General features: G+C 45.2%; 2 long non-coding RNA genes across 16 annotated transcripts in view; one reads left to right on the top strand and one right to left on the bottom strand.

Moving 5' to 3' along the window:
• The window catches only part of LOC102155776, a 31401-nt gene that overhangs the window by 3400 nt on the left and 6919 nt on the right, over positions 1–21082 (bottom strand). For 3 of the 10 annotated variants that reach the window (XR_005359866.1, XR_005359868.1, XR_005359867.1), the window contains 2 exons: positions 8664–9412; positions 5809–7995 (listed from right to left, as the gene is read on the bottom strand). The exons of 2 other annotated variants lie outside the window; for them this stretch is intronic. This is a non-coding gene — a long non-coding RNA (uncharacterized LOC102155776). Of the gene's footprint in view, positions 1–5808; positions 7996–8663; positions 9413–19822; positions 20997–21082 lie in introns of those variants that run through there. 5 more of the 10 variants (XR_005359872.1, XR_005359871.1, XR_005359874.1 and 2 more) reach the window with 5 other exon arrangements.
• LOC111095984 lies at positions 4744–20947 on the top strand. Of its 6 annotated transcripts, none has more exons than XR_005359878.1 (3): positions 4744–5651; positions 6996–7170; positions 20843–20947. It is a non-coding gene; the product is annotated as an uncharacterized LOC111095984 (long non-coding RNA). The 6 variants fall into 6 exon arrangements; XR_005359880.1 differs by having other exon boundaries at positions 4745–5651; positions 7059–7215; XR_005359881.1 differs by lacking the exon at positions 20843–20947 and adding an exon at positions 19925–19979 and having other exon boundaries at positions 4745–5651; positions 7059–7215.

The following is a 21082-nucleotide window of genomic DNA, read 5'->3' as shown; positions in this document are numbered from 1 at the left end:
AGGTAGAAATACTATCTTATGACACCTGGAAGGGATATATTTAAAACAAACAGAAGAACCGTGCACAAGGCCCAGGACTAGAGCAGTGCCTGATGGATAACTGGTGATTTTATCTACTGAAAGAAGGTCTGATATTCTATATGACATTAAAACTCCAAAAAAAAAACTCCAGAAAAAAGTAGGCAAAGGACAGCAGGCCATTCAGAAAGAAGAAATAGAAATGACCAAATTAAATGCAAATTAGAATATCTGCAAATTAAAACCTAACAGTGCATGTAGCCACGAATTTCCACAAAACACTGGAAATGGGCACCTGGGTGGCTCAGCGGTTGAGCATCTGCCTCTGGCTCAGGTCATGATCCTTGGGTCCTGGGATCGAGTCCCGCAATCAGGCTCTCCGCAGGGAGCCTGCTTCTCCCTTTGCCTATGTCTCTGCTTCTCTCTCTCATGAATAAATAACTAAAATCTAGGGCAGCCCTGGTGGCACAGCAGTTTAGCGCCGCCTGCAGCCCGGGCGTGATCCTAGAGACCCTGGATCAAGTCCCACGTCAGGCTCTTTGCATGGTGCCTGCTTCTCCCTCTGCCTGTGTCTCTGCCTCTCTCTCTGTCTCTGTCTCTGTCTCTATGAACAAATAAATAAAGTCTTTAAAAAAAACCATTTGAAGTCAAGCATTATTTTAAAAAAATAACTAAAATCTTACAAAAAAAAAAAAACCCCAGCAAAAATCTAACAGTGCAGAGTTGCTAGGAAATTTTAACAGTTAGTAGCTACTCGGATAGACAAGGCTAAGAGATTCTGATAAATCCACGCAGGGGATGTAATGATTGATTAGTGAGAACCAGACATTGGGGTCTAAGAAAACCAACACCTGAAAAACACTATGTTGTGAGAGGCTCCTTGCACATCAGCTCATTTAATTTACCCTGAGACTTCTGTTCCACAGGCTCACAAACCCATTCCCCAGACCACCATGGGGAGGCAGAAAAATGCTGAGTTGAATTTTTGGCGCAGGGCCCAGCAGGGCTTTCTTATGTAACAATCGCCCGAGCTGGGGAGTATGAGAACTTTTGAAATAAAAGCTAAGAGTGGCCAAAACAAATATATGGCCAGATTCAAGCCAACTTGGCCAATGTTTCTCTAACATTCCTGCTTCATAAACATAGAAAACAGTAATAAAAAGAAGGCTGTGTTTTTGCCACAAATCATGTTTGTGATCGCTGTGCGCCCGTGTCTGTTACATGGCCTTCACTCTCGAGATCCTGGGCATTCCAGAATCCTCGGAGAGCTTTCGAAACACTAACCAAAACAAAACAGGAAGTCGGGGATGGAGAAAGGCATGTTCGCTGCTCTTCCTGTGGGTGTCACAGAAGTTTTCTCTTTCATAACCGTTGTTGGATCTCTCAAGCAAACACCTAGAACTCTCCCCAGGTATTTGTGGACCAGGTGATGTGCTTGATTAGCAGGCTGCGCCTTTATTCCCAGAAGAAAGGGAATGGGACAGAACACTCTGTCAAATAAACAATTGCCCAAGGTCTTGGGCAAGAGAAATTGGGACAGGAAGCAGACAGTGGACTCTTTGCCCCAGGTAACTGCCTGATAAGGTAAACACGCCGTGTACAATGAGTCCCTGTGATAAATATTTATGTGCTGAGCCCTGTGTTTGAAAGCACTAAACCATTTCTCGACCTGAACATTGACCTTTGGAGGCAAAACACCGGCTAATTTTACAGGTGATGTAATTAATTTTTGTGGCTCACAGCCGGGAACCAGCGAAATTGTTGTTTTTGTAATTGTTTAAGGATTCAGCAGGTGCTCGGCCTTCAGGGAGCAGCGGCAACTCACGGTCCGAGGTTCTTTTCAGTCACATCTGGGATTCAAGGATTTGAGGAAGACGGTGGCGTGGGAGTTGATCGTGAAACAAACTCAGTTTCTCTGGCTGCTAGAAGAAGTGGTGAGCTCGACCCTGTGTCCAGGCATGGCCTTGTATTATTGCTTAGAGCACACCGAGGACTTTATTTTTTTAACATAAGGGTGTAGCGTGGCCCCAAAATCTATGATCTGGATATATCTCACGTCAACATTAATAAATGTACAAGCGAGCCACTCTTTCACGGTGAGCTGAATTAACCCCATACCCCCAAAAGGTAAAAGGCCAATGACAAGTGAGGAAGGATGTTTGCCACAAAACAGCACCATCTTTCTAGGTAGTGTAAGCTGGAAACCAGGGTCCCTCCTCATGACTTTCCTCTCTCTCACCCAGTGCTCTGTGACTGAACTCAAGGTCTTTTCCCAGGGCACGGCTCTTCTGGGCTGTTTCTCATTAAATAGCGCACTCTCCAGTTCTACTCATGGGACCTGGGACTACCTCTTGGGTCCCCCCTGCCCGGACCTGACCCATCCTTTGCCAGGTCTTGTGGATTATCCTTCTAGAATTCCTTGGAGCCATCCACCTACCTCGCTGAGTGTTCACTGCCTCCAGTCCTTAGGATGCCCTCATCCCACCTGGACCACAGAAATGACCTCCTGTGACCTCTGAGGTCTTCTCAGCAGCCCTGGCTTCATCATCCCCAGAGAAGCCAGAGGGACCTTTCCCAACCACAAACCTGATGGAGCCACTTCCTGACTGAAAACCATTTTCAACTTCCCTCTGCCCTGAGGATGACGATGAAGAGTCTATTCCACTTTCAGGGGCGTACACCGCTCCCCTGCTGCCACCCTCAAGGTGGCTACTCAGAGTTCTTGCCACGCTAGCTCCCAACACAGAGCCCGGTCATCTCTCCACCCTTTCCCCTCTTTGTTCACTTCCAAAAACTCATCAGCATCTGAGATTAGCTTATTTACTAGCCTGCACATCATAGGTGCTCGGTGACTATCTGTGGAATAAATGGACAGGTGAAAGAGCCAATCAAGGAAACTTCCCCATGATGAGTGGTGAATTCATCCAAGAAAATGGCAAAGCTTAAAGAACCGTGAGCTATGCACCTAGGCCTTGGGTAGCTGTCTTATTCATAGCTGTGGACAAAGAGTCTAGAAACACAACATAAGTAATTGCTTGCTGCCTGTCTGACTGCCTCGCCTTAATCTGGAACTCTAGTCTCTGTGTCCATCCCCACTTCCCTTCAATGTCATCCTTCACATTCCAGCTGGAAACACCTCCCCTCCTGTCTCTGGACACACCCAGCTCCTCAGGGCCTCAGGGCTTGTCAGGGCTAAGGTCTCTCCAGCCCCTGCCCCGCCCACCGCAGGTGCCTATTTCCTGCTCACTCCACCTTCAAAGCACAGCTCCAGCATCACTTCCTGAGAAGAACCTTCCTGAGCCCTGGACTAGATCAGATCCCCTCCCCTTTACGTGGCTATCCCATTTCATAATTACATATTCAGATAATTCTGTCACGACTGCCTCCCTTCCTGCCCCTTGAAGGCAGGGATTGTGGGGTTTTCCTCACCACACCATGTAGGCCAACATCCAGCACAGCTGCTTGTCTAAAGAGGTGCCCAATGACTGGTGATTTTTTTATGTAGCAAAAGAAGTGTTGATAGTCTTATATCCTTCATATATGTGATCCCTAAACTCTAAGTGAACAAGTGGGCAAAAAGTTAAGCAGGCAACTCAAAAAGGAGAGATATGGGGTGCCTGGATGGTTCAGTTCAGCGTCTGACTCTTGATTTTGGCTCAGGTCATGATCTCAGGGTCATGAGATCAAACCCTTCACCAGGCTCCACACTGGGCATGGAGCCTGCTTAAAATTCTTTCTCTCCCATTCCCTCAGCTCTTCTCCCTCCTCTAAAAAAGAGAGAGAGAGAGGGAGAGGGAGAGAGAGATACAGTTAATCAGCCTTATTAGCAATAAAAGAAACACAAGTTAAAACAACAAAATATCACTTCAATACCATAATTTACAAACTCCTTAAAAAGTAATTGTCATGTCTACAGGCTCAGTGCAATCACTATCAAAATTCTAACAATTCTTTTTGCAGAAATAGAAGATCCATCCTAAAATTCATGTGGAATTGCAAGGGACTCCAAATAGCCAGAACGGTGTTGGAAAAGAATAAAGTAAGAGGTCTCACACTTCCTGATCTTAAAACTTCCTGCAAAGCTACAATAATCAAAACAGGTTGGTACTGCCACAGGTACTGCCACAAAGACAAGACTTCTAGACCAGTGGAATAATCTAGACCAGAATAAAATAGATGTCCCAGAAGTAAATCCTCATATAACTGGCCAAATGATGTTCAACAAGGGTGCCAAGACCATTCCATGGGGGAAAGGACAGTCTTTTCAACAAATGGAGGGGCGGCTGGGTGGCTCAGTTGGTTGTGTCCAACTCTTGATTTTGGCTCAGGTCACGATCTCAGGTAATGAGATTGAGCCCTATGTCAGGCTCCACACTGAGTGGAGCCTCCTTACGATTCTTTCTCTCCCTCTTCCCTCTGCCCCTCTCCTACTTGTGTTCTCTCTCTCTCTCTCTCTCTCTCTCAAAAAATAAAACAAAAAACTGTGCTGGAAAAACTGGACATTAACATGCAAAAGAACAAAGTTGGACTCTTACCTAACATGATATGAAAAGCTAACTCAAAATGGATCAGAGGGGATCCCTGGGTGGCGCAGCGGTTTGGCGCCTGCCTTTGGCCCAGGGCGCGATCCTGGAGACCCTGGGATCGAATCCCACATCAGGCTCCCGGTGCATGGAGCCTGCTTCTCCCTCTGCCTGTGTCTCTGCCTCTCTCTCTCTCTCTCTGTGACTATCATGAATAAATAAAAATTAAAAAAAAATGGATCAGAGATCTAAACATAAGATCTAAAACTATAAACCTCTTGGAAGAAAAATAGGAAATAAAGCTTCACTACACTGGGTTTTGCAACAATTTTTGGATATGAAGTTAAAAGCACAAGTATTAGAAGAAAAATAGAAAAAATGGGCTTCACTAAAATGGATAACTTTGGTGCATCAAAGTTGCACTATCAATAGAGTAAAAAGGCAACCCACAGAATGGGAGAAGAGATTTGTTAATTGTACATCTGATAAGGGATTAATATCCAGGATATATACAGAACTCCTAAGACTCAAGAACAAAAAAGCAAACTACCCAACTCAGAAACAGGTAAAGGACTTGAACAGGCATTTCTGCCAAGAAGATATACCAGCCGCCAGGAAGCGCATTTGGGGGTGGGGCCTTTGGGAGGTGATTCTGTTTAGATGAGGTCATGAGGGTGGGGCCCATGAGGGTGGGGCCCTGAGTTGGGATCAGTGCCCTGTAAGAGGAGACTCCAGACCACTTGCTCTCCCTCTCTCTGTCCCCATCACTGAGGGCACAAGCGGAAGATGGCCCCTACCAGCCAGAAAAGCATTCTCACTAGAAATCGACCATGCGGACATCTTGATTGTTGGACTTTTAACTTCCAGAACTGAGGGCAAATGCATTCCTGTTGTTTATCACCCAGTCTCTGGTACCTTGTTAAGGTAGCCTGAGCTAAGACGATGGAATATTATTCTGTCTTACAATGGAAAGAAATTCTGACACGCACAACAAAGATGAACCTTGAGGGCATTCTCCTCAGTGAAACGAGCCAGTCACAGAAGGACATATACTGACTGGATGATTCTGCCTACATGAGATACCTTGAGGAGTCAAACTCCTGGAGACAGGTGAAGTAGAAAGGTGGTGGGTGGGGGCTGGCAGAAGGAGGCAGGGAGGGAGGACAGGGAGTCAGTGTTTGGTGGGGACAGAGTTTTGGTTTTGCAAGGTAACCACAGCAGTGGGGAGGGACGGCGGTGATGGGTACACCACAGTGTGAATGTGCTTGATCCCACTCAGCTGCTCACTTACAGATGATAAATTTTATTGTGTCTAACTTGCCACTATTTTAAAAAAAATTTTAAATTATTTTTTCCCACAATTAAAAAAAATAATATTCTTTTTAAAGGTAAAAGTAACTCACACTGCCTAATACTTACTATAATGCTGACTGTTCAGGTGCTTTATTTGTCTCAGTGACTGGTTCTCAGAACAGTCATATAAGATGAATAATATTCTTCCCATTTGCCCCATTGGGAAACTGAGGCAGCAGCCCAGGGTTGGCAACTGGCAACTCTGTGGCCAGATCCAGCCTGCAGACTGCATTCGTAGGTAGAGTTTTACTGGAGCACAGCCATGCCCATTCATGACGTATCATCTTGGCTGCTTTCACGCTACACCTGCAATCTAGAGTGGTAGCAGCAGAGACCATGCAGCCCCCGAAGCTCAGAATATTTGCCTCCAGTTCAGGACAGCTTCACTGTGTTCAGGGCCCAACGCAAAGGGAAAATTTGGGGAAAATTTGGCTTGTTTATAAACTGTTATGACTTTTCAAAGCAGAGGCAGCAGAGCATTAAGCCAAACGTGCGCCCTTCTAAGCCTACGGCCCTCAGTGACTGCCCAGGATGAATGCCCATGAAGGCAGTCCTCATCAGCCCCTTTACAGAAAAAGCTGACCAACCCCTGTGCTGGAAAATCTGGTAACCCATCCCAGGGTCACACAGGGTGAAGTACAGAACCAGGCTTTAGAGCTAAGCAGGGGCCTGTGCTCCTGACCTCTCTGCTTCTGCTGGGGGCTCACGCGAGAGCCCCCGTGCCCTCAGGGAGACTGAGTTTGAGCACAAAGTGCTACAGTCTTTCTGGAGTATAATTTGAAAAAGATTATCAAAAGCTGTAAACATGCTCATGACCCAGTCTTAGAAGAATATCTAATATGTGCAAACGTTCATGGTATAGTTAAGTGAAGAAGGAAGCCCTCAAGCAAAATAGCATATGCAATATGGTCATAAATCCCCCCCCCCAAAACATGTATTTAGATGGATACACAGACAAACATGGAAAAAAAGACCAGAATGATGCATCAAAATGTGTATAGTGGTTTTCTGTGAGAGGTGGCACTGTGGTTTATTTTTATGCTTTTCTTGATATTTTTATGTTTCACCCATTTTTATAAAAGTATGCATTATTTTTAACAGTGGAGCAAATAAATTTAGAAGCCTTCTGTAATTGTATTTTTAATTGCCTGGATGGTCTTCTAGAAGGGACAGGAACAACAACCTCAGAATCCACAGGTGTCCCTTCAACAGTGGGTCTTCTTGAGTGGTGTGTGGACCACATGGGCACCAGCCAAGGACACTCTTCAGGCCTCTGGTAAAGAACTGATCACCGCCCTAAGGATGCATGAGACATTCCCAGGTGCCTGGCCTTCCTCTTTGATACCAGAACTGGCCTTTTACTTCTGAATGATATGAACCAAGTTATTTAAACTTTAAGAAAGGGTCTGCACCAACCAAATCATAAAAGAAAGCACCCACCTGCAGAGAAGGCAGGCAGGCATGATGGTGGTACCTCAGCAATGACCTCTGCTGTACCTCCAGCCCAGGCGGGGCCCTGTCTGGGGTCTCCTACTTGCAAGGACCCCACTTTGGTCCTCCAGCGACTGAACCCTTCCCCATAGAGCAAGGAGCTCAGTCTTCACTTCTAGGTCATACTTTGGTTTTCTGGGACCCGAGAATCCCCTGCCCCAATAGCCCCAAGCAAACTTGTAGGGCCTGCCCTTTTGATGGTGGACCAGGCCCCTGGAGGTGAGAGGTCTGAGGTAGGGACAACAGGATGTGAGAGGGGAGGCTGGAGTAGAGCTTGGATGTGCGGGTTGGGTGTTGTGAGCAGAGCCGAAGGCGGGGTGCACAGACGTGTGGGCCAAGGGCCAGGGGCCAGGGGCTCCACGTACATTTCCTGGCCCCACAGAAGTCTAGGGTGGGTCTACATGCTTTATTTTATTTATCATAGTTAATTGATGTATAATGTTTTAATATTTAGACATGAGGAACATAAGCCCTACAAGTCCTCTGCAACCTGATGGTTGGGGAAGGCCAGGGTGGGGTGGGGTGAAGAGGAGGACTTCAGATGGCCTCATCTCCAGGGCAGTACTTTCCTCCAGTAGCAGGCCATTATACCAATTCAGTGCATTGCAACCTGCATTTTCAAAAACAAAATAGAGCAAAATGGAAAATACTGGAATGCAGCACTCACATAAGAGAATTTCAGTAAAATATTTGTTTTTTTGATGTGGTCTGGTCTTGATGTCAAGCACATGCCCTCCTATGGGTCTTGGCCAGGAGGGCTTGACAGAGCAGGGAGGGCACACAGACAGGTGATAGGTGGAGAGAGACGCAGTCGATGCACTGTCAGCAGAGCCCAGAGACCACCTGGACAAAGTGGCTCTAACTAGTTCCCACAATGAGACCTGAATTCATGCCCTGCTCTCCACCTCCACCATGACCATGAGTGACTCACCTGGAGACCTGAGAAGCCTCCTCCCCATCTCCTGGTCACCTCCCCTCTGGCCCTCTCCCCTCCACCACCCATTCTGCTCATCTGTCCCTCCTTCTCTTATAACCCCCTGTGGCCTCCTGTCCAATATCTAGTCCTGCTGCCACCTGGCTCTGTTCCAAACAAGCCTCGCTCGCTAGCCTCCGCCCCTTGCCCTGGCTTCTCTTCCCAGTGCAAGCACAGCCTCTTCATTTCTCATGGCTGCTCCCGTGTCTTCCAGGTCTCAGATCAGACGTCCTCTTCTCAGAGGAGCCTTCCCAAATCCCTTAGTCCCAGTCCCAGCAGTCCTAGTAGGTATCCTGCGGACTCACCTGCTCACCCACCTCCCTACTTTGCCACAAGAGGGCAGCTGCAGGAGACAAGCTGTCATTACAGGCCCAAGCCTGGCACAGAGCAGGTGCTCAGTAAATGCTCGTTGGATGAATAAATGAGGTATCAGAGTGATCTTCTAACTAGGGGAGTTCATTCTTTTAAATGCATAAAGTCATCAATCCACCCTGATACATTAACTCCCCAGGGGCCTGAGGCCAATGACCTTAGGCAAGTCATCTGACTTTACTGAGCTTTGGTTTCCTCTTCCGTGAGATAAAAAGTTGGCCATGAGGGCTCCTGAGGCTCTTTCTCAATTCTGAAATCCTACAGCTACGTCAGAGTATCACTACTCCCTGCCCACCCCTCTCTGCCCATTTCCTGCTCTTCCCACTGGGGAAGGAAGAGAGAAGGATCTATTTACCGTGTCTAGGGAAAGAGATGAAGCTTCCAACCCTATCAAGAAAGGATGTTTTTTTCTCATTTTAAAGTGTTCTGCCTTTGTATTTATGTTTTAATGCTGTGGCTTTCTAATGTTTCAGAACATAAAATACATCCTTGATCTACTCCGAGGGTCCTAACGGGGCTTTCCTAAGTGGGACCATGCAGATGACCGAAGGGAACAAACAGACTGCCGGCTTGAGGCTGGCGCTGAAGTCACCTTAAAGTCCTACTCACCTGGAATGCTGAAGAGTGAACATACAAATATTCCTTTTAGTGTCTTCAGTCTAGACTCTGAATGTCTGAAAATCTGCACATAATCATTAACTTTTATTAGGGACGTATCGGGCTTTACTGCAGAAATAATGTAATTATTTGCTAAGCTCCCCATCAGCTCTCACTCGTACAGGCAGGAGGACCCATGTGGAGTGCTGCTAGATTTCGGACAGAGATTTTCCTCGAGCACTTTCCAGTTATTACACCCTGGGAAAGGCCATAAAATTGATATCCGGCATCAAATCACTTTTACAGCTGGAAACAACTGAAGCTACTGTATTTTCATTCTAGGACTATAGCTTGATCATGAAACATCTCAGCATCCCACTTGCTACTCATATTTTCATTTGTTTTCTCTCTCTCTCTCTCTCTCTTTTTTTTTTTTTTTTTTTTGGTGGCAGTGACAGCCACCAGAGTCAGGATTTTATTTTCTCTACCTTCAGTTGTAGAGGAATGCTTTCATGCACTTTGACTAATAGGACCTTCCCCTTCCCAGCTCCCTTTATCAGATTGCCTGCCACACCACGATCCTTTTCCTGTCCACGACATCCAAATCCATGTGATGTGTCTCAGGAGAGGCAGAAGTTAGTCACCAACACCCACTTTTACTAATAGGCTGTCCCCAACTCTCTTAAAGAGCTAACTGAGCCAGGGAATCTGTATTAACTAGAACGCCAGGAAGGGGCTCACTGCCACTGCAGAGTGAATAGTCATAGGATGAACACAGGGTCACTGAAAATTTTTTCTTTTTGGGAAATGGAAACTTTCATTTTTTCAGAGTTTTAGTGAGATACAACTCACAAGCCATACAGTTTATGCCCTTGAAGTTCACAACTCTACGGCTTTGAGTGTATTCACAGACTTGTGCAATTATCTTCACAATCAATTTTAGAACATTTTTGTCACCCCAATGAGAAACCTGCACCAATTAGCCACCATCCCCTCCAGGTCTCCCCTTCCTGCCAGCCTCTTGCAACCAAGAATCTGCCTTTTGTCTGTCTCCATGGATTTGCTTATTCTGCACATTTTGTATGAATGGAATCCTACCATATGTGGCCCTTTGTGTCTAGCTAATTTCATTTTGCATACTGTTTTCAGGTGCATCCCCACTGTGGCAGGCGGCAGTGTTTCATTCCTTTTATTGCCAAATAATAGTCCGTTGTATGGACACACCACTTTATCCATTTATGGACTGACAAGTTATGGAATTTTAGGGCTAGAAGGGACATGACAGGTCCTCCAATGCAACCCTCAATTTTACAAAGGAGAGAGGAGGCACAGAGATGGGGACGTGACTTGTCCAAAATGATATAGCCAGACTGGGAAACTTGACACTAGAGCTTTGGTTTTGTAAATCATGAAATATTTCATGCATACTGAAAAGCATAGGAAAAACATGCAGTGAATTTTCGGTTCATAGCTTTCACCTATTTCCCTTTTGTGTCCCCTTTTATTTAATTCCTTGTAGGGGTTCTTAATAAATCCTAAATGTGAATCATTTGTTGTTTAAAAACTCTACCTATATCTTTTCCCAGTCTGTGTCTTGTATTGTCCTTTTGTTTCTGGTGTTCTTGATGTTTGGTGGATAGAAGTTTCTAATTTTAATGAATTGTCTGCCTTATTATCTATGATTTGTACTTTCTGAGTCTTGGTTAAGAAATCTTTTGTTAGTATTCTCCTAACTTTCCTTTAATTTTTTTCAATTTTTGCTTTTCATGCTTAATTCCCCTGGAATGTACTTTTGTGTCTGGTGTGAAGTAAATTAATTTTTTTCTAGAAACGCAACCTGATCTTCAGCACCAATTACCACTCCAGTCTTTTACCACTTATCTGTTGTGGGGAGCAAAAACATATTTTTCCTTCTACCTTTCTAGGTTCTTGGTGGGGGCTCTGTGCCAAAGATAGGTTAACAAAAAGCATACAAATTTACTTAACATAAGTTCTTCTGGGCACCTGGGTGGCCTTTGGCTTGGGTCACAGTCCCAGGGGCCTGGGATGGAACCCTGCATTGGGCTCCCAGCTCAGTGGGGAGTCTGCTTCTCCCTCTCCCTCCACTCTCTGAATAAATAAAATCTTAAAAAAAAAAATTCTGCATGACCCAGGAGCTTTCACAAGGAAATGGAGACCTGAAGAATAGTTAAATGTGAGTGTTTTTATACTGGGTTTAATGAAGAGTGAAAAGTCATGGGAAAATGTGATAGAACAATGGTGTAGGAGACAAGAGGAGTATACCTGCAGGAAATTTAGCAAGATCTATTCATTCAGATTTCTCTTGGCATTCTCTTTGGAGATAAGGATGCTCCTTTTCTCTGGGTGTAGAGAGGGCATCTGTCCTCTGAGGGTCTATGATCTACTTCAAGGGAAGGAGATCATTTCTCACATTCCTTCCATTTAGATTATTCAGTATACTAAGGTGCCATATTTGGAGGGAGCATGTGTTAAATCCTATCACAACAGTGCCACATCTATCACATAAAGAATATCTGTATATCTATAGGTTTAGTTTTGGGCTCTGTTCCTTTAGTCTGTTGGTCTATTGTTGTCCCAATACCACATCTCAATTCCTTTTTTTTTTTTATGATAGGCACACAGTGAGAGAGAGAGAGAGGCAGAGACACAGGCAGAGGGAGAAGCAGGCTCCATGCACCAGGAGCCCAACATGGGATTTGATCCTGGGTCTCCAGGATCACGCCCTGGGCCAAAGGCAGGCGCTAAACCGCTGCGCCACCCAGGGATCCCCCCCCCCTTTTTTTTATGATAGGCAGTCAATTCCTGTAAGTTTATAATAAGTCCTAATATTTAGAAGGGCAAGGCCCACATCCTCTCACCTTGCCCTCTTCCTTCAAAATAGTCTTAAATCTTTGTCTTGTTTGCTTTTGCATCTAAACTCCAAGATAAGCTTGTCAATTTCCTCAAAATTCCTTTTGGGGCTTTGACTGGTATTGCATTGAATTGATATATTTATATGGATTTTACTTACATCTTTATGAGATATTGAGTATCTCTATCCATGAAGATGGTATATAGCTCTCCTCCTTTTTAATGTGTTTCTTTTTTTTTTTTTTTTAAGATTTTATTTATTTATTCATGAGAGACACACAGAGAGGTAGAGACACAGGGAGAGGGAGAAGCAGGCTCCATGCAGGGGTCCCGATGCAGGACTCAATCCCAGGACTCCAAGATCACACCCTGAGCCTGAGCCAAAGGCAGACACTCAACTACTGAGTCACTCAGGCATCCCTAATGTGTTTCAATACATACATTTTAAACAATTTTGTAAATTGTGTAATTTATGTTGTAAATTTTATAATTGTAGTTTTACAATTTTCTTTATAGAAATCATACACATATTTTGTTATACTTATTCCTTGGTTATAAAATTTTTCTTGCTCTTATAAATTGTAGTTTAAAATTGTACTGTTGCCAGTATATAAGAATACACTTGAGTTTTAAATATCAGCCTAAAATTCAGCAGCCAAGATAAACTCTTAGTTTAAAAAAAATGTATTAGTTCAAATATTTTCATGAATTTTTATGCAGATGATCACATTATTTGTGACTTATGATAGTTCTGTTTTCTCCTTTCTACCTTACACCTTTTATTAATTTTTCTGTTCTTAATGCACAGGTTAGAACCTAAATCCTTTGTGTGGTTGGATGGAAGCACACACAGTGGGCATTGCTGTCTCATGCCTGACATTAAAGGAAGGTTTCTCATTTAATCTCTAAGTGTGATATTTGCTGTAGGTTTTTGGCAAATGTCCTCCAATGAGTTACGGAAGATCCCTTCTATTTCTAATGAGTTATGGATCTTTCTTTACTCTGGTTTTAAAAACAGTATTTATTAATATTTATAGAAATAAGATATGCTCACAGAAAGAGAAATCAAATAGGAGGAAAGTAGAAATGCACCTTCCTAGCCCCAGGCTTTCTTTTCAGACAAAACCACTGTTCATCATATGATGAACATGTATGGTTTCACTCATACGTGGAATATGAGAAATAGTGAAAGGGATTATAAGGGAAAGGAGGGGAAGCAGAGTGAGAAAAATTAGAGAGGGAGACAATCCATGAGAGACTTCTAACTCTGGGAAACAAACAAACAAAGGGTAATGGAAGGGGAGATAGGTGGAGGGATGGGGTAAGTGGGTGATGGGCACTGAGAAGGGCACTTGATGGGATGAGCACTGGGTGTTATACTCTATGTTGGCAAATTGAATTTAAGTAAAAAAAATATAAAAAAATAATCCAAGTGCTATTTGGATACTAACATTTTGATCAGAAAACATATTTATATTCATGAATAAAAAATGAAATAATAGGCAAAAACTTCCCTAACATTACTGATGCTTTTTAAAAAAAAAAAAAAGATTTTATTTATTTGACAGAAAGAGTATGATCATGGGGGAGGAGTAAGGGGAGAGGGAGAAGCAGGCTCCCCACTGAGCAGGGAGCCTGATGTGAGGCTCAATCCTAGGACTCTGGGATCATGACCTGAGCCAAAGATGGACACTTAACTGAGCCACCCAGGTGTCCCTATTGATTAATTCTTACTGAAAAATTGCTTTCCATTATGAAACTTTTATAACTATCTTAAGTTTACATTAATTTTCTATACGGACACTAAACATGCTTGTCACATGTCACCATCTATTGTAAACTAAATTAGAATTACTTTATTTAATTTTCACATAAAATTATAGTCTTTTTTCCAAAATATTACAATATTAAAATAACAAAAAAGCCCACCATTAACATTCTGTCTTTCCTTCTACAGATTTTCAATATGCATATTAGCACATATTTGTATACCCCTGTTCTTACACACAGATATCACACTGTACTCCTGTTCTGTAATTGGATTTTTTTCAAATAAAGCATTTTAGACATTACTTTATGTCAACACATATGGACCTACTTCATTCTTTTTAATGGTGCACCATTATTCAACTGTATGGATGCCCATGGTTGTTTAATCAATTTTCTACTCATGTACCTTTAGGCTATTTCCTTGTTTGTTTATTAGTCTGTTTGCTGGCTGTTGCACATAATGCCTTAATGAACAAACCTCTGTGCATCTGTGCAGGTACATCAACAGGATCAGCAGGAAAAGTTCCTAGTTGTGAATCTCATTGTCTAGCCCCCAAGTCCCTTTCCCTGAATCACCCTGCTCTTCACTAAAGGGAACTCAGGAAGACAGTACTTGCCTCAGTCAAGACCCTCCCCAACACGTGGATCTTTACATCTCCTCTCCCTGACAAGAAGTCAGGCCAGGGACCCAGAGGGCAGACAGCTTGCCTCCTGGTGCCTCCTGGTGCAAGAACTCCTCCGTTCCTCTTGGCCTGTCTCAGCCACTGCAGACTTTGGACCTTGTTGTTTATCTAGACTCACAGTGTCTCCTGCTCCTTCCTCGTCCTTGTCCTGCCTACTTGGGTGCCTGGTACCTGTGGGCTCCTCCCCATTTTCAAGGACACCCTGGGTCTTCAGACTTGGCTCCATGGTCTCTGCTTACTCTTCTTGACGCTGACTCCTGCTCCGCGTGTCCTGCCTCCGTGACATTCATTTTGTCCTTCTTGTAAAAATTGACTTCCCAGCCCCACCCTTGACTGATCTTGGTCCTGTGCCTTTGAAGGGGATCAGAATATGCCACCCTAAACTATGCTACTTTGGCAGAACGATTATTTTGGAGTGAAGGTAACTGAGAAAAAGCTACCACAGGAAGGGCTCTCTGCTCTCCAGCTATCTGCCTGAACACAGGGCATAAATTCCCCTTGTGAAGATGTCCTAGGCTTCTCTTGTACCAGGATTGGGGGAGCAACCCTAACGGCAGAGGTGGAGATGGTACTAAGGCAACTCTGCATAAGCAAACCTTACTAAATAACTCTCTGCCATTGGTTCCCCCATATATTTACCTCCCACAATTTACTGCTTCCTAGAAGAAGCCCCCTCATCTTTCTCTTGGCTCTTTCCCACAATATAATGCCTTTTGTTAAAATGGTACATAAGCCCCCAAGTCTAACCACTTCTTTGGGTTTTCACTTTTCTGTGAAACCCTTGTGTACATAAAATTAAAAACAAAATCTGTATGCTTTTTCTCCTATTAAGCTGTCCTTTGTCAGTTTAATTTGCACACTCCACTCATGAACCGAAGAAGGTTGAGGAAGCTTTTCTTCCCCTACACGGTCCATGCTCCATTCTCAACCACAACCCTGTGCTAAACCAACGGCACAGAGAGGGCTTACTTGATTGAGCACACTCTCAAGTACTCTCTACCTTCTAGCCAGGTGATCTTTTAAAATGAATGCCAGATCACCTTACTTTCTCTTTTAGGATATTTTTATGGCATCTCAACTTAGAGAAAACCCAACCACCACTCCACCTGCCTCTCCCTCCCCATGGCAATTCCTGCAACTATAGGGGGGCTACAAGCTGCCCCTTCCTCAGTTCTGGTCCTTTCTCAATTCATGGCTTTGGATGTACTGCTCTGTCTGCTGGACACAGTCTCCACCATCTCTGCAAGGCTCAGCTTCCTCCCTGTTAAAGGTAGATAGCACTTCCTCTGCCAGTTCTTCATGTTTCCCTCACCAGACTGCAACTGATTTTCCTTGGAGGAATTACCTGTCCCCTCCCCCCAATATGGTGTCAAACAACATGCCCCACCTTCCCAAAGGTTGTGGCAAAATTCCAGCCAATCAGACTCTCCCCTCTGGAATTTGACCTCTGACAGTCTGGCATTTGAATTTTCAACAACAACAAAACAGTTGGAGCAGATTTATTTCATAGGTGGTGCCCTGAAGGGAATGCCCCTTAGCAGTTGTTCTTTGGACAACCTGTCCCCTTTGCTGCCCGCCCCACCCCCTCTCCTCTCACTCCTGCCCATCCCCTTCCCTTCTTTTTTTTTTTAAATATTTTATTTATTTATTAATGAGAGACACAGAGAGAGAGAGGCAGAGACACAGGCAGAGGGAGAAGCAGGCTCCCTGCAGGGAGCCCGATGTGGGACTTGATCCCGGGTCCCCAGGATCACACCCTGGGCCGAAGGCAGCACCAAATTGCTGAGCCACCCAGGGATCCTCCCCCCCCCCACCCCCACCCCCGTCCCTTCTTTACACCTTCTCCTTCTCCTTCCCTTCTAGGAGTTTTCCCTTCTTTCCCCCAGCCTCCCTCGCTCATCAATCTTGCTGGATGAATTTCTGTTCTTTGCACTCAGAGAACCTGCCGACACTCTCCACCACCTCCCTCCTCTCCTCTGGATCGCCCCTGCTCCTCCTCATTTATCCAGCACCTTCTATAAATATTTGATAAAGGAATTAACAAAGGCTAATAATGAACATGTGGCATTTTTCAAGGGGGGAAAGGCTTACTGAAAGAATGGGAGTGAGACCTTTCAAGAAAAGCACAAACAGCATAACTATTAATTGCATCATAAACTTTTGGCTTCGTTTCTGCTGCCTCCTTGGGCATAGACACGTGGCTTCTAGGAACTGTCTGGGAGGGCTGAATGAAGCTCTGTACCCTAAATTCCTCTGCACTGAAACACCACATCGAACCACCCTCACCTCCGTGGGTGATATCAGTGGTGAAAATATGGGATTATTTGTCTTCTGATGAAAGGGAATTTTTACTTGATGAGGAAGTGGAACTCAACTTTCTAATAATTTTCTAAATGCTGGAGACCATCTGTTTCACCTCTTGACCTCATGTGTTATTAAACTGAGTCTTTTCTCTTTCCAACAATGATGTTTTGCTGCACTCCAGTGACCAGCAGGGAGATGTGGAGGGTGAGCCCTGACTTGCACTTGCCAGGCAGGAGGGATATAGGCACATCCCAGGGAACCTAAGGTGTCCATCCTCAGACTCCGGGAGGGCCACCGAGTCCCAGGGCCCAGCATGCAGTAGGAGCTCCATAAATATGTACCTGGTGACTGGATCTAGTTTCTGGTGTTTTTGTTAGAAGGCTAAGGTTGCAACAAAGCAAATTCTTCTTTTTCCCTTGTTTCAGACATAAACCAGAATGACGGAATTCAGAGTTGGAAGATTATCTCCTCCAAGTGTCCATCTGAAGATGAATTCCCTCTAGATCCTTTTAGCTATTTACAGCTCTGGATTTGGGCCATTTTTCCTTATGTTAAGCCAATGACCATATTGCAAGTGAAGACAAAATGAGTCTACACTCTAACATGTGGTCACTCCTCAAATATTTGGAAGCATTCTTTTCTTTTCTCTGGGACCCCCAAATCCTTCGCCTAAAAAAATCTTAACCCTAACTGACTCATTGTTTCAACTACCACTCCAGCTCCTTTACTGAAGACCCCTCGGTCTTCAAAACTGGGGTCTCCAGGGCTGAGTCCTGGCCATTCTTCCCAGATCATTTTAAAGGTTCTTCTGTCTCACTCACGCCCATGACTTTAAACATCTTCAGTCAGCTAATGTTTTCCAGATTCATACCTGTGGCCCTGACACCTGGTCCCCACGCCAGACCCACATCTTCAGTCAGCTCTTTGGCCCCTCCCTTGGATGTCCCACCACCTTACACTCCACGTGCTCCCACCCAGACCCTCTCTCAGTGAGCAGCAGCCCCTTTGCCAGCTGCTCAATGCAAACCTGGGACATCTGCTGCTTTCTTCCTTTTCCCTCCTCTCTTCAATTCCAATTAATCACCAAGGCTTACTGCTTGTATCTCCACAGCTTCTCAGATCCCTCCCACTCTCTACCTCCCCTGCCATCACTCTAGTGAAAGAATTTCTCATTTGAGTGGTTATAGGAACCTCCTCTCACTCTGGGCAAAAAACTTGAAAAACTCTTTGATGACTTCCCATGGGACCTAAAATAAGATAAAAATATGAGCCACCATCCCGGACTCTTCACCTTCATTCTCTAAGTCTACTCTGTAATCACAACTGTCTACGCTCTGGCCCTATTTTGGCTCCCTGGGAAAACCAACATCTTTCTACCACAGGGCCTTTGCATAAGCTATCTGGGTTCCCTCTTCTCAGCAATGTTGTTTCCTGCTTCCCTGAGCTCTCTGGTGCTTTCTCATAACACCTAGAATAATTTGTCATATAACAAGAAATTTGTTGTGAGTATTTACTCATATATTTTTGTTGTATGCCTGTCCCCACAATTAGATTCTAAATTCCATGTAGGCAGGAATCTGGTCAGTTATCTTTCTCCCATGTCATTCCCAATACCCAGGAAAGCTCTTGGCATACATTAGGTGCTTGATAAATATTTGCAGAGTGAACATGCTGATGATTCAAGCATACATTTCCTGCCTGTCTTTCCCCTGCTGGCCCATGGGCCTAAGCAGTTCTAACTACTCAAAACCCACCTCATTATGTCTCTCCTCAATCTGTTTCTCCCTGTGTAAGCTAGGTTTCAGTGAACAGTCCCATGATCCCGGGGGACACCATCACCACCATATCCAGAGTCAAGCCAAGCCTTGTTGCCTCCCTAATAACTTGTATTTTTGTACCAGATTTTCTGCCCTTACCACTCTGAAGGTTTTGTTCAACCCTCAGACCTCACACCCAGTTGCCTTTGTAGCTTCTGAGGTTGGGACGCCCTCCTTCCGCACCCTGCCAGCCAAGCACCATTCCTAACTTCCCCATAAAAACATCACTCCATTCTTTGTTCCTGGTTGGGGAGACATCTCTCTGCCCCACTCACCCTCTCACCAAGAGAGTCAGTTTCCCTGACTAGTGTGTTTGGGAGACTGGACTGAGCCCCTTTCCATGCCAGCCATGCCCTGCTCCTTGGTGCCTACAGCTTCCTAACTTAGGGAAGAATTGTCAGGTCCACTTGGTTAGGAAACCAGCAAGGCCAGGTCATGTTCTGGGATATTCTCTTTGTTCAGGGACAAAAATGATGCTTTAGTCTCCACCTGCTTACTCCTTGTCCCAAGTGTACCATGCTGGTGCCTAACCCCTGGAACAGTGAACATTAAATGGAGGATAAAAAGTATGGCACTTAGAAAAGCATCTGGCACAGTTCTTAGAAATATTAGAAAAAAAAAAGAAATATTAGAAAAGATAAACTTGATGGGGAAGGGCCTTATTACCAGCCCCAGTAAACCTCAACAGACCCACCAAGCCCTGGCTCCAGGGACTCACACATCAAGCCAGGGGAGGTGTTCATCCAAAGTAAAGCTGTGCACTCGTGTGGGAGGGAAAGAACAGCACTTCGTGAGCCAGCCCCAGACCACACCACAGTCCCTCAAACCAGAGTGGTGCTGCCGAGAACCGGGTGCCCAGTCTCTGCGGGGGCTGCTTTCATTTCCTGCCGCCTGCAACCCACTTATTCTGCACTGAGGGCCAATGCGGGCTGGGGCAGTGACTCAAAGCCTTGTCATCTTCTGATGAGCTTCCTCTTTCTCCCCCTCCTCTTTCCCCTTCTCCTCCTTCCTCCTCTTCCCCTGCCTCCCCCTCCTTCTCTTCCTCTACCTTCTCCTCCTTGTCCTCTTTCTCCCCCACCTCCCAACAAGATCCCAGACCTGCCAGGTCTACCTCTGAATGATTCCTAAATTTTTTTTTTTTTTTCTTTAAAGATTTTATTTATCCATCCACGATAGTCACAGAGAGAGAGAGAGAGAGAGAGAGAGAGAGAGAGAGGCAGAGGGAGAAGCAGGCTCCATGCACCGGGAGCCCGACGTGGGATCCGATCCCGGGTCTCCAGGATCGCGCCCTGGGCCAAAGGCAGGCACCAAACCGCTGCGCCACCCAGGGATCCCTGATTCCTAAATTGTCACCTCCTCCCGCTGCTCCTGCTCATTTACTTCTCTGGACGATTTATTCCTAATTCCCAGCTGCATGGCTCCCAACCATCCCACCCCCACTCTGCAGCCAGAGGCCTCCTTGCTCTTGTCATCCCCAACTTGGAAACCCCTTGACAGCTCCCACTGCTCACAGAATAAAGTCCAGACATGTCCCTCATCAGCTTCTTTTTTCAGCTCCTGGTCTTCTTAGCCCCATCAAGCACCCCCGGGGGCACACACGGGAGCCTTCTTTCCCTTCCCCCACAGGCTGCGACGTCTCGACTTATACTGTCCTATTTACCTTTCACCAGGATAGATTCTCAGTTTGAAATAGTAGAACTGACTGGCTAATTTAGACAGAAAGACAGTTTTGAAATGGTATTGCATAGGGCAGTAACCAGTTGGAAGGCTCGGAACCAGATAAAAGAGCCAGGATGCTGCACACATTGTGCAGGCTCATTTTCTGGGTCCCATGGTCACATGAGGTGTAACCAGAGCTGGGGAAGAGTATGCAGAACCTCTCTATGATCACTATAATTGTGGATCTGCACTCACGTCGACATTAAAAGTTTGAATGGAAGAAAGACAAACCAGGCAGGCATAGGGCAGGGATGCTGGCTACAGGGGACAGGCCCATGCCCTGCAAGCCTCTTACTATAGGGGAACGATGTTGTTGCCTGTAGGATCCCTGCAGATTCAATCTCTCCACAGCTCCGGCTTCCACATGTGCCATTCGAGAGCATCCGATCAGGTCTCAGATCCATGGCCCAGCTCCAAGGGAGGAGAGAGTCTCGTCCCCTGACACTTCTGTCCAGGCAAGTGAAGTCTGTTCCCACTAAGGCTCCCAGTAAGGCAGCTGAAATCACTGATGGAAAGCCAAAGAAGAGGGCACAGTCCTCCTCAGGGACAGACAGTCTACGGGTCCCCTAGCCTGGAGAGTTTGCCTATCTT

Source organism: Canis lupus, chromosome 5, assembly GCF_011100685.1.
Source record: "Canis lupus familiaris isolate Mischka breed German Shepherd chromosome 5, alternate assembly UU_Cfam_GSD_1.0, whole genome shotgun sequence".
Taxonomy (NCBI): Eukaryota; Metazoa; Chordata; class Mammalia; order Carnivora; family Canidae; genus Canis; species Canis lupus.
The sequence above is the reverse complement of the archived record's forward strand: the minus strand, read 5'-3'. Positions and strand labels throughout refer to the sequence as shown.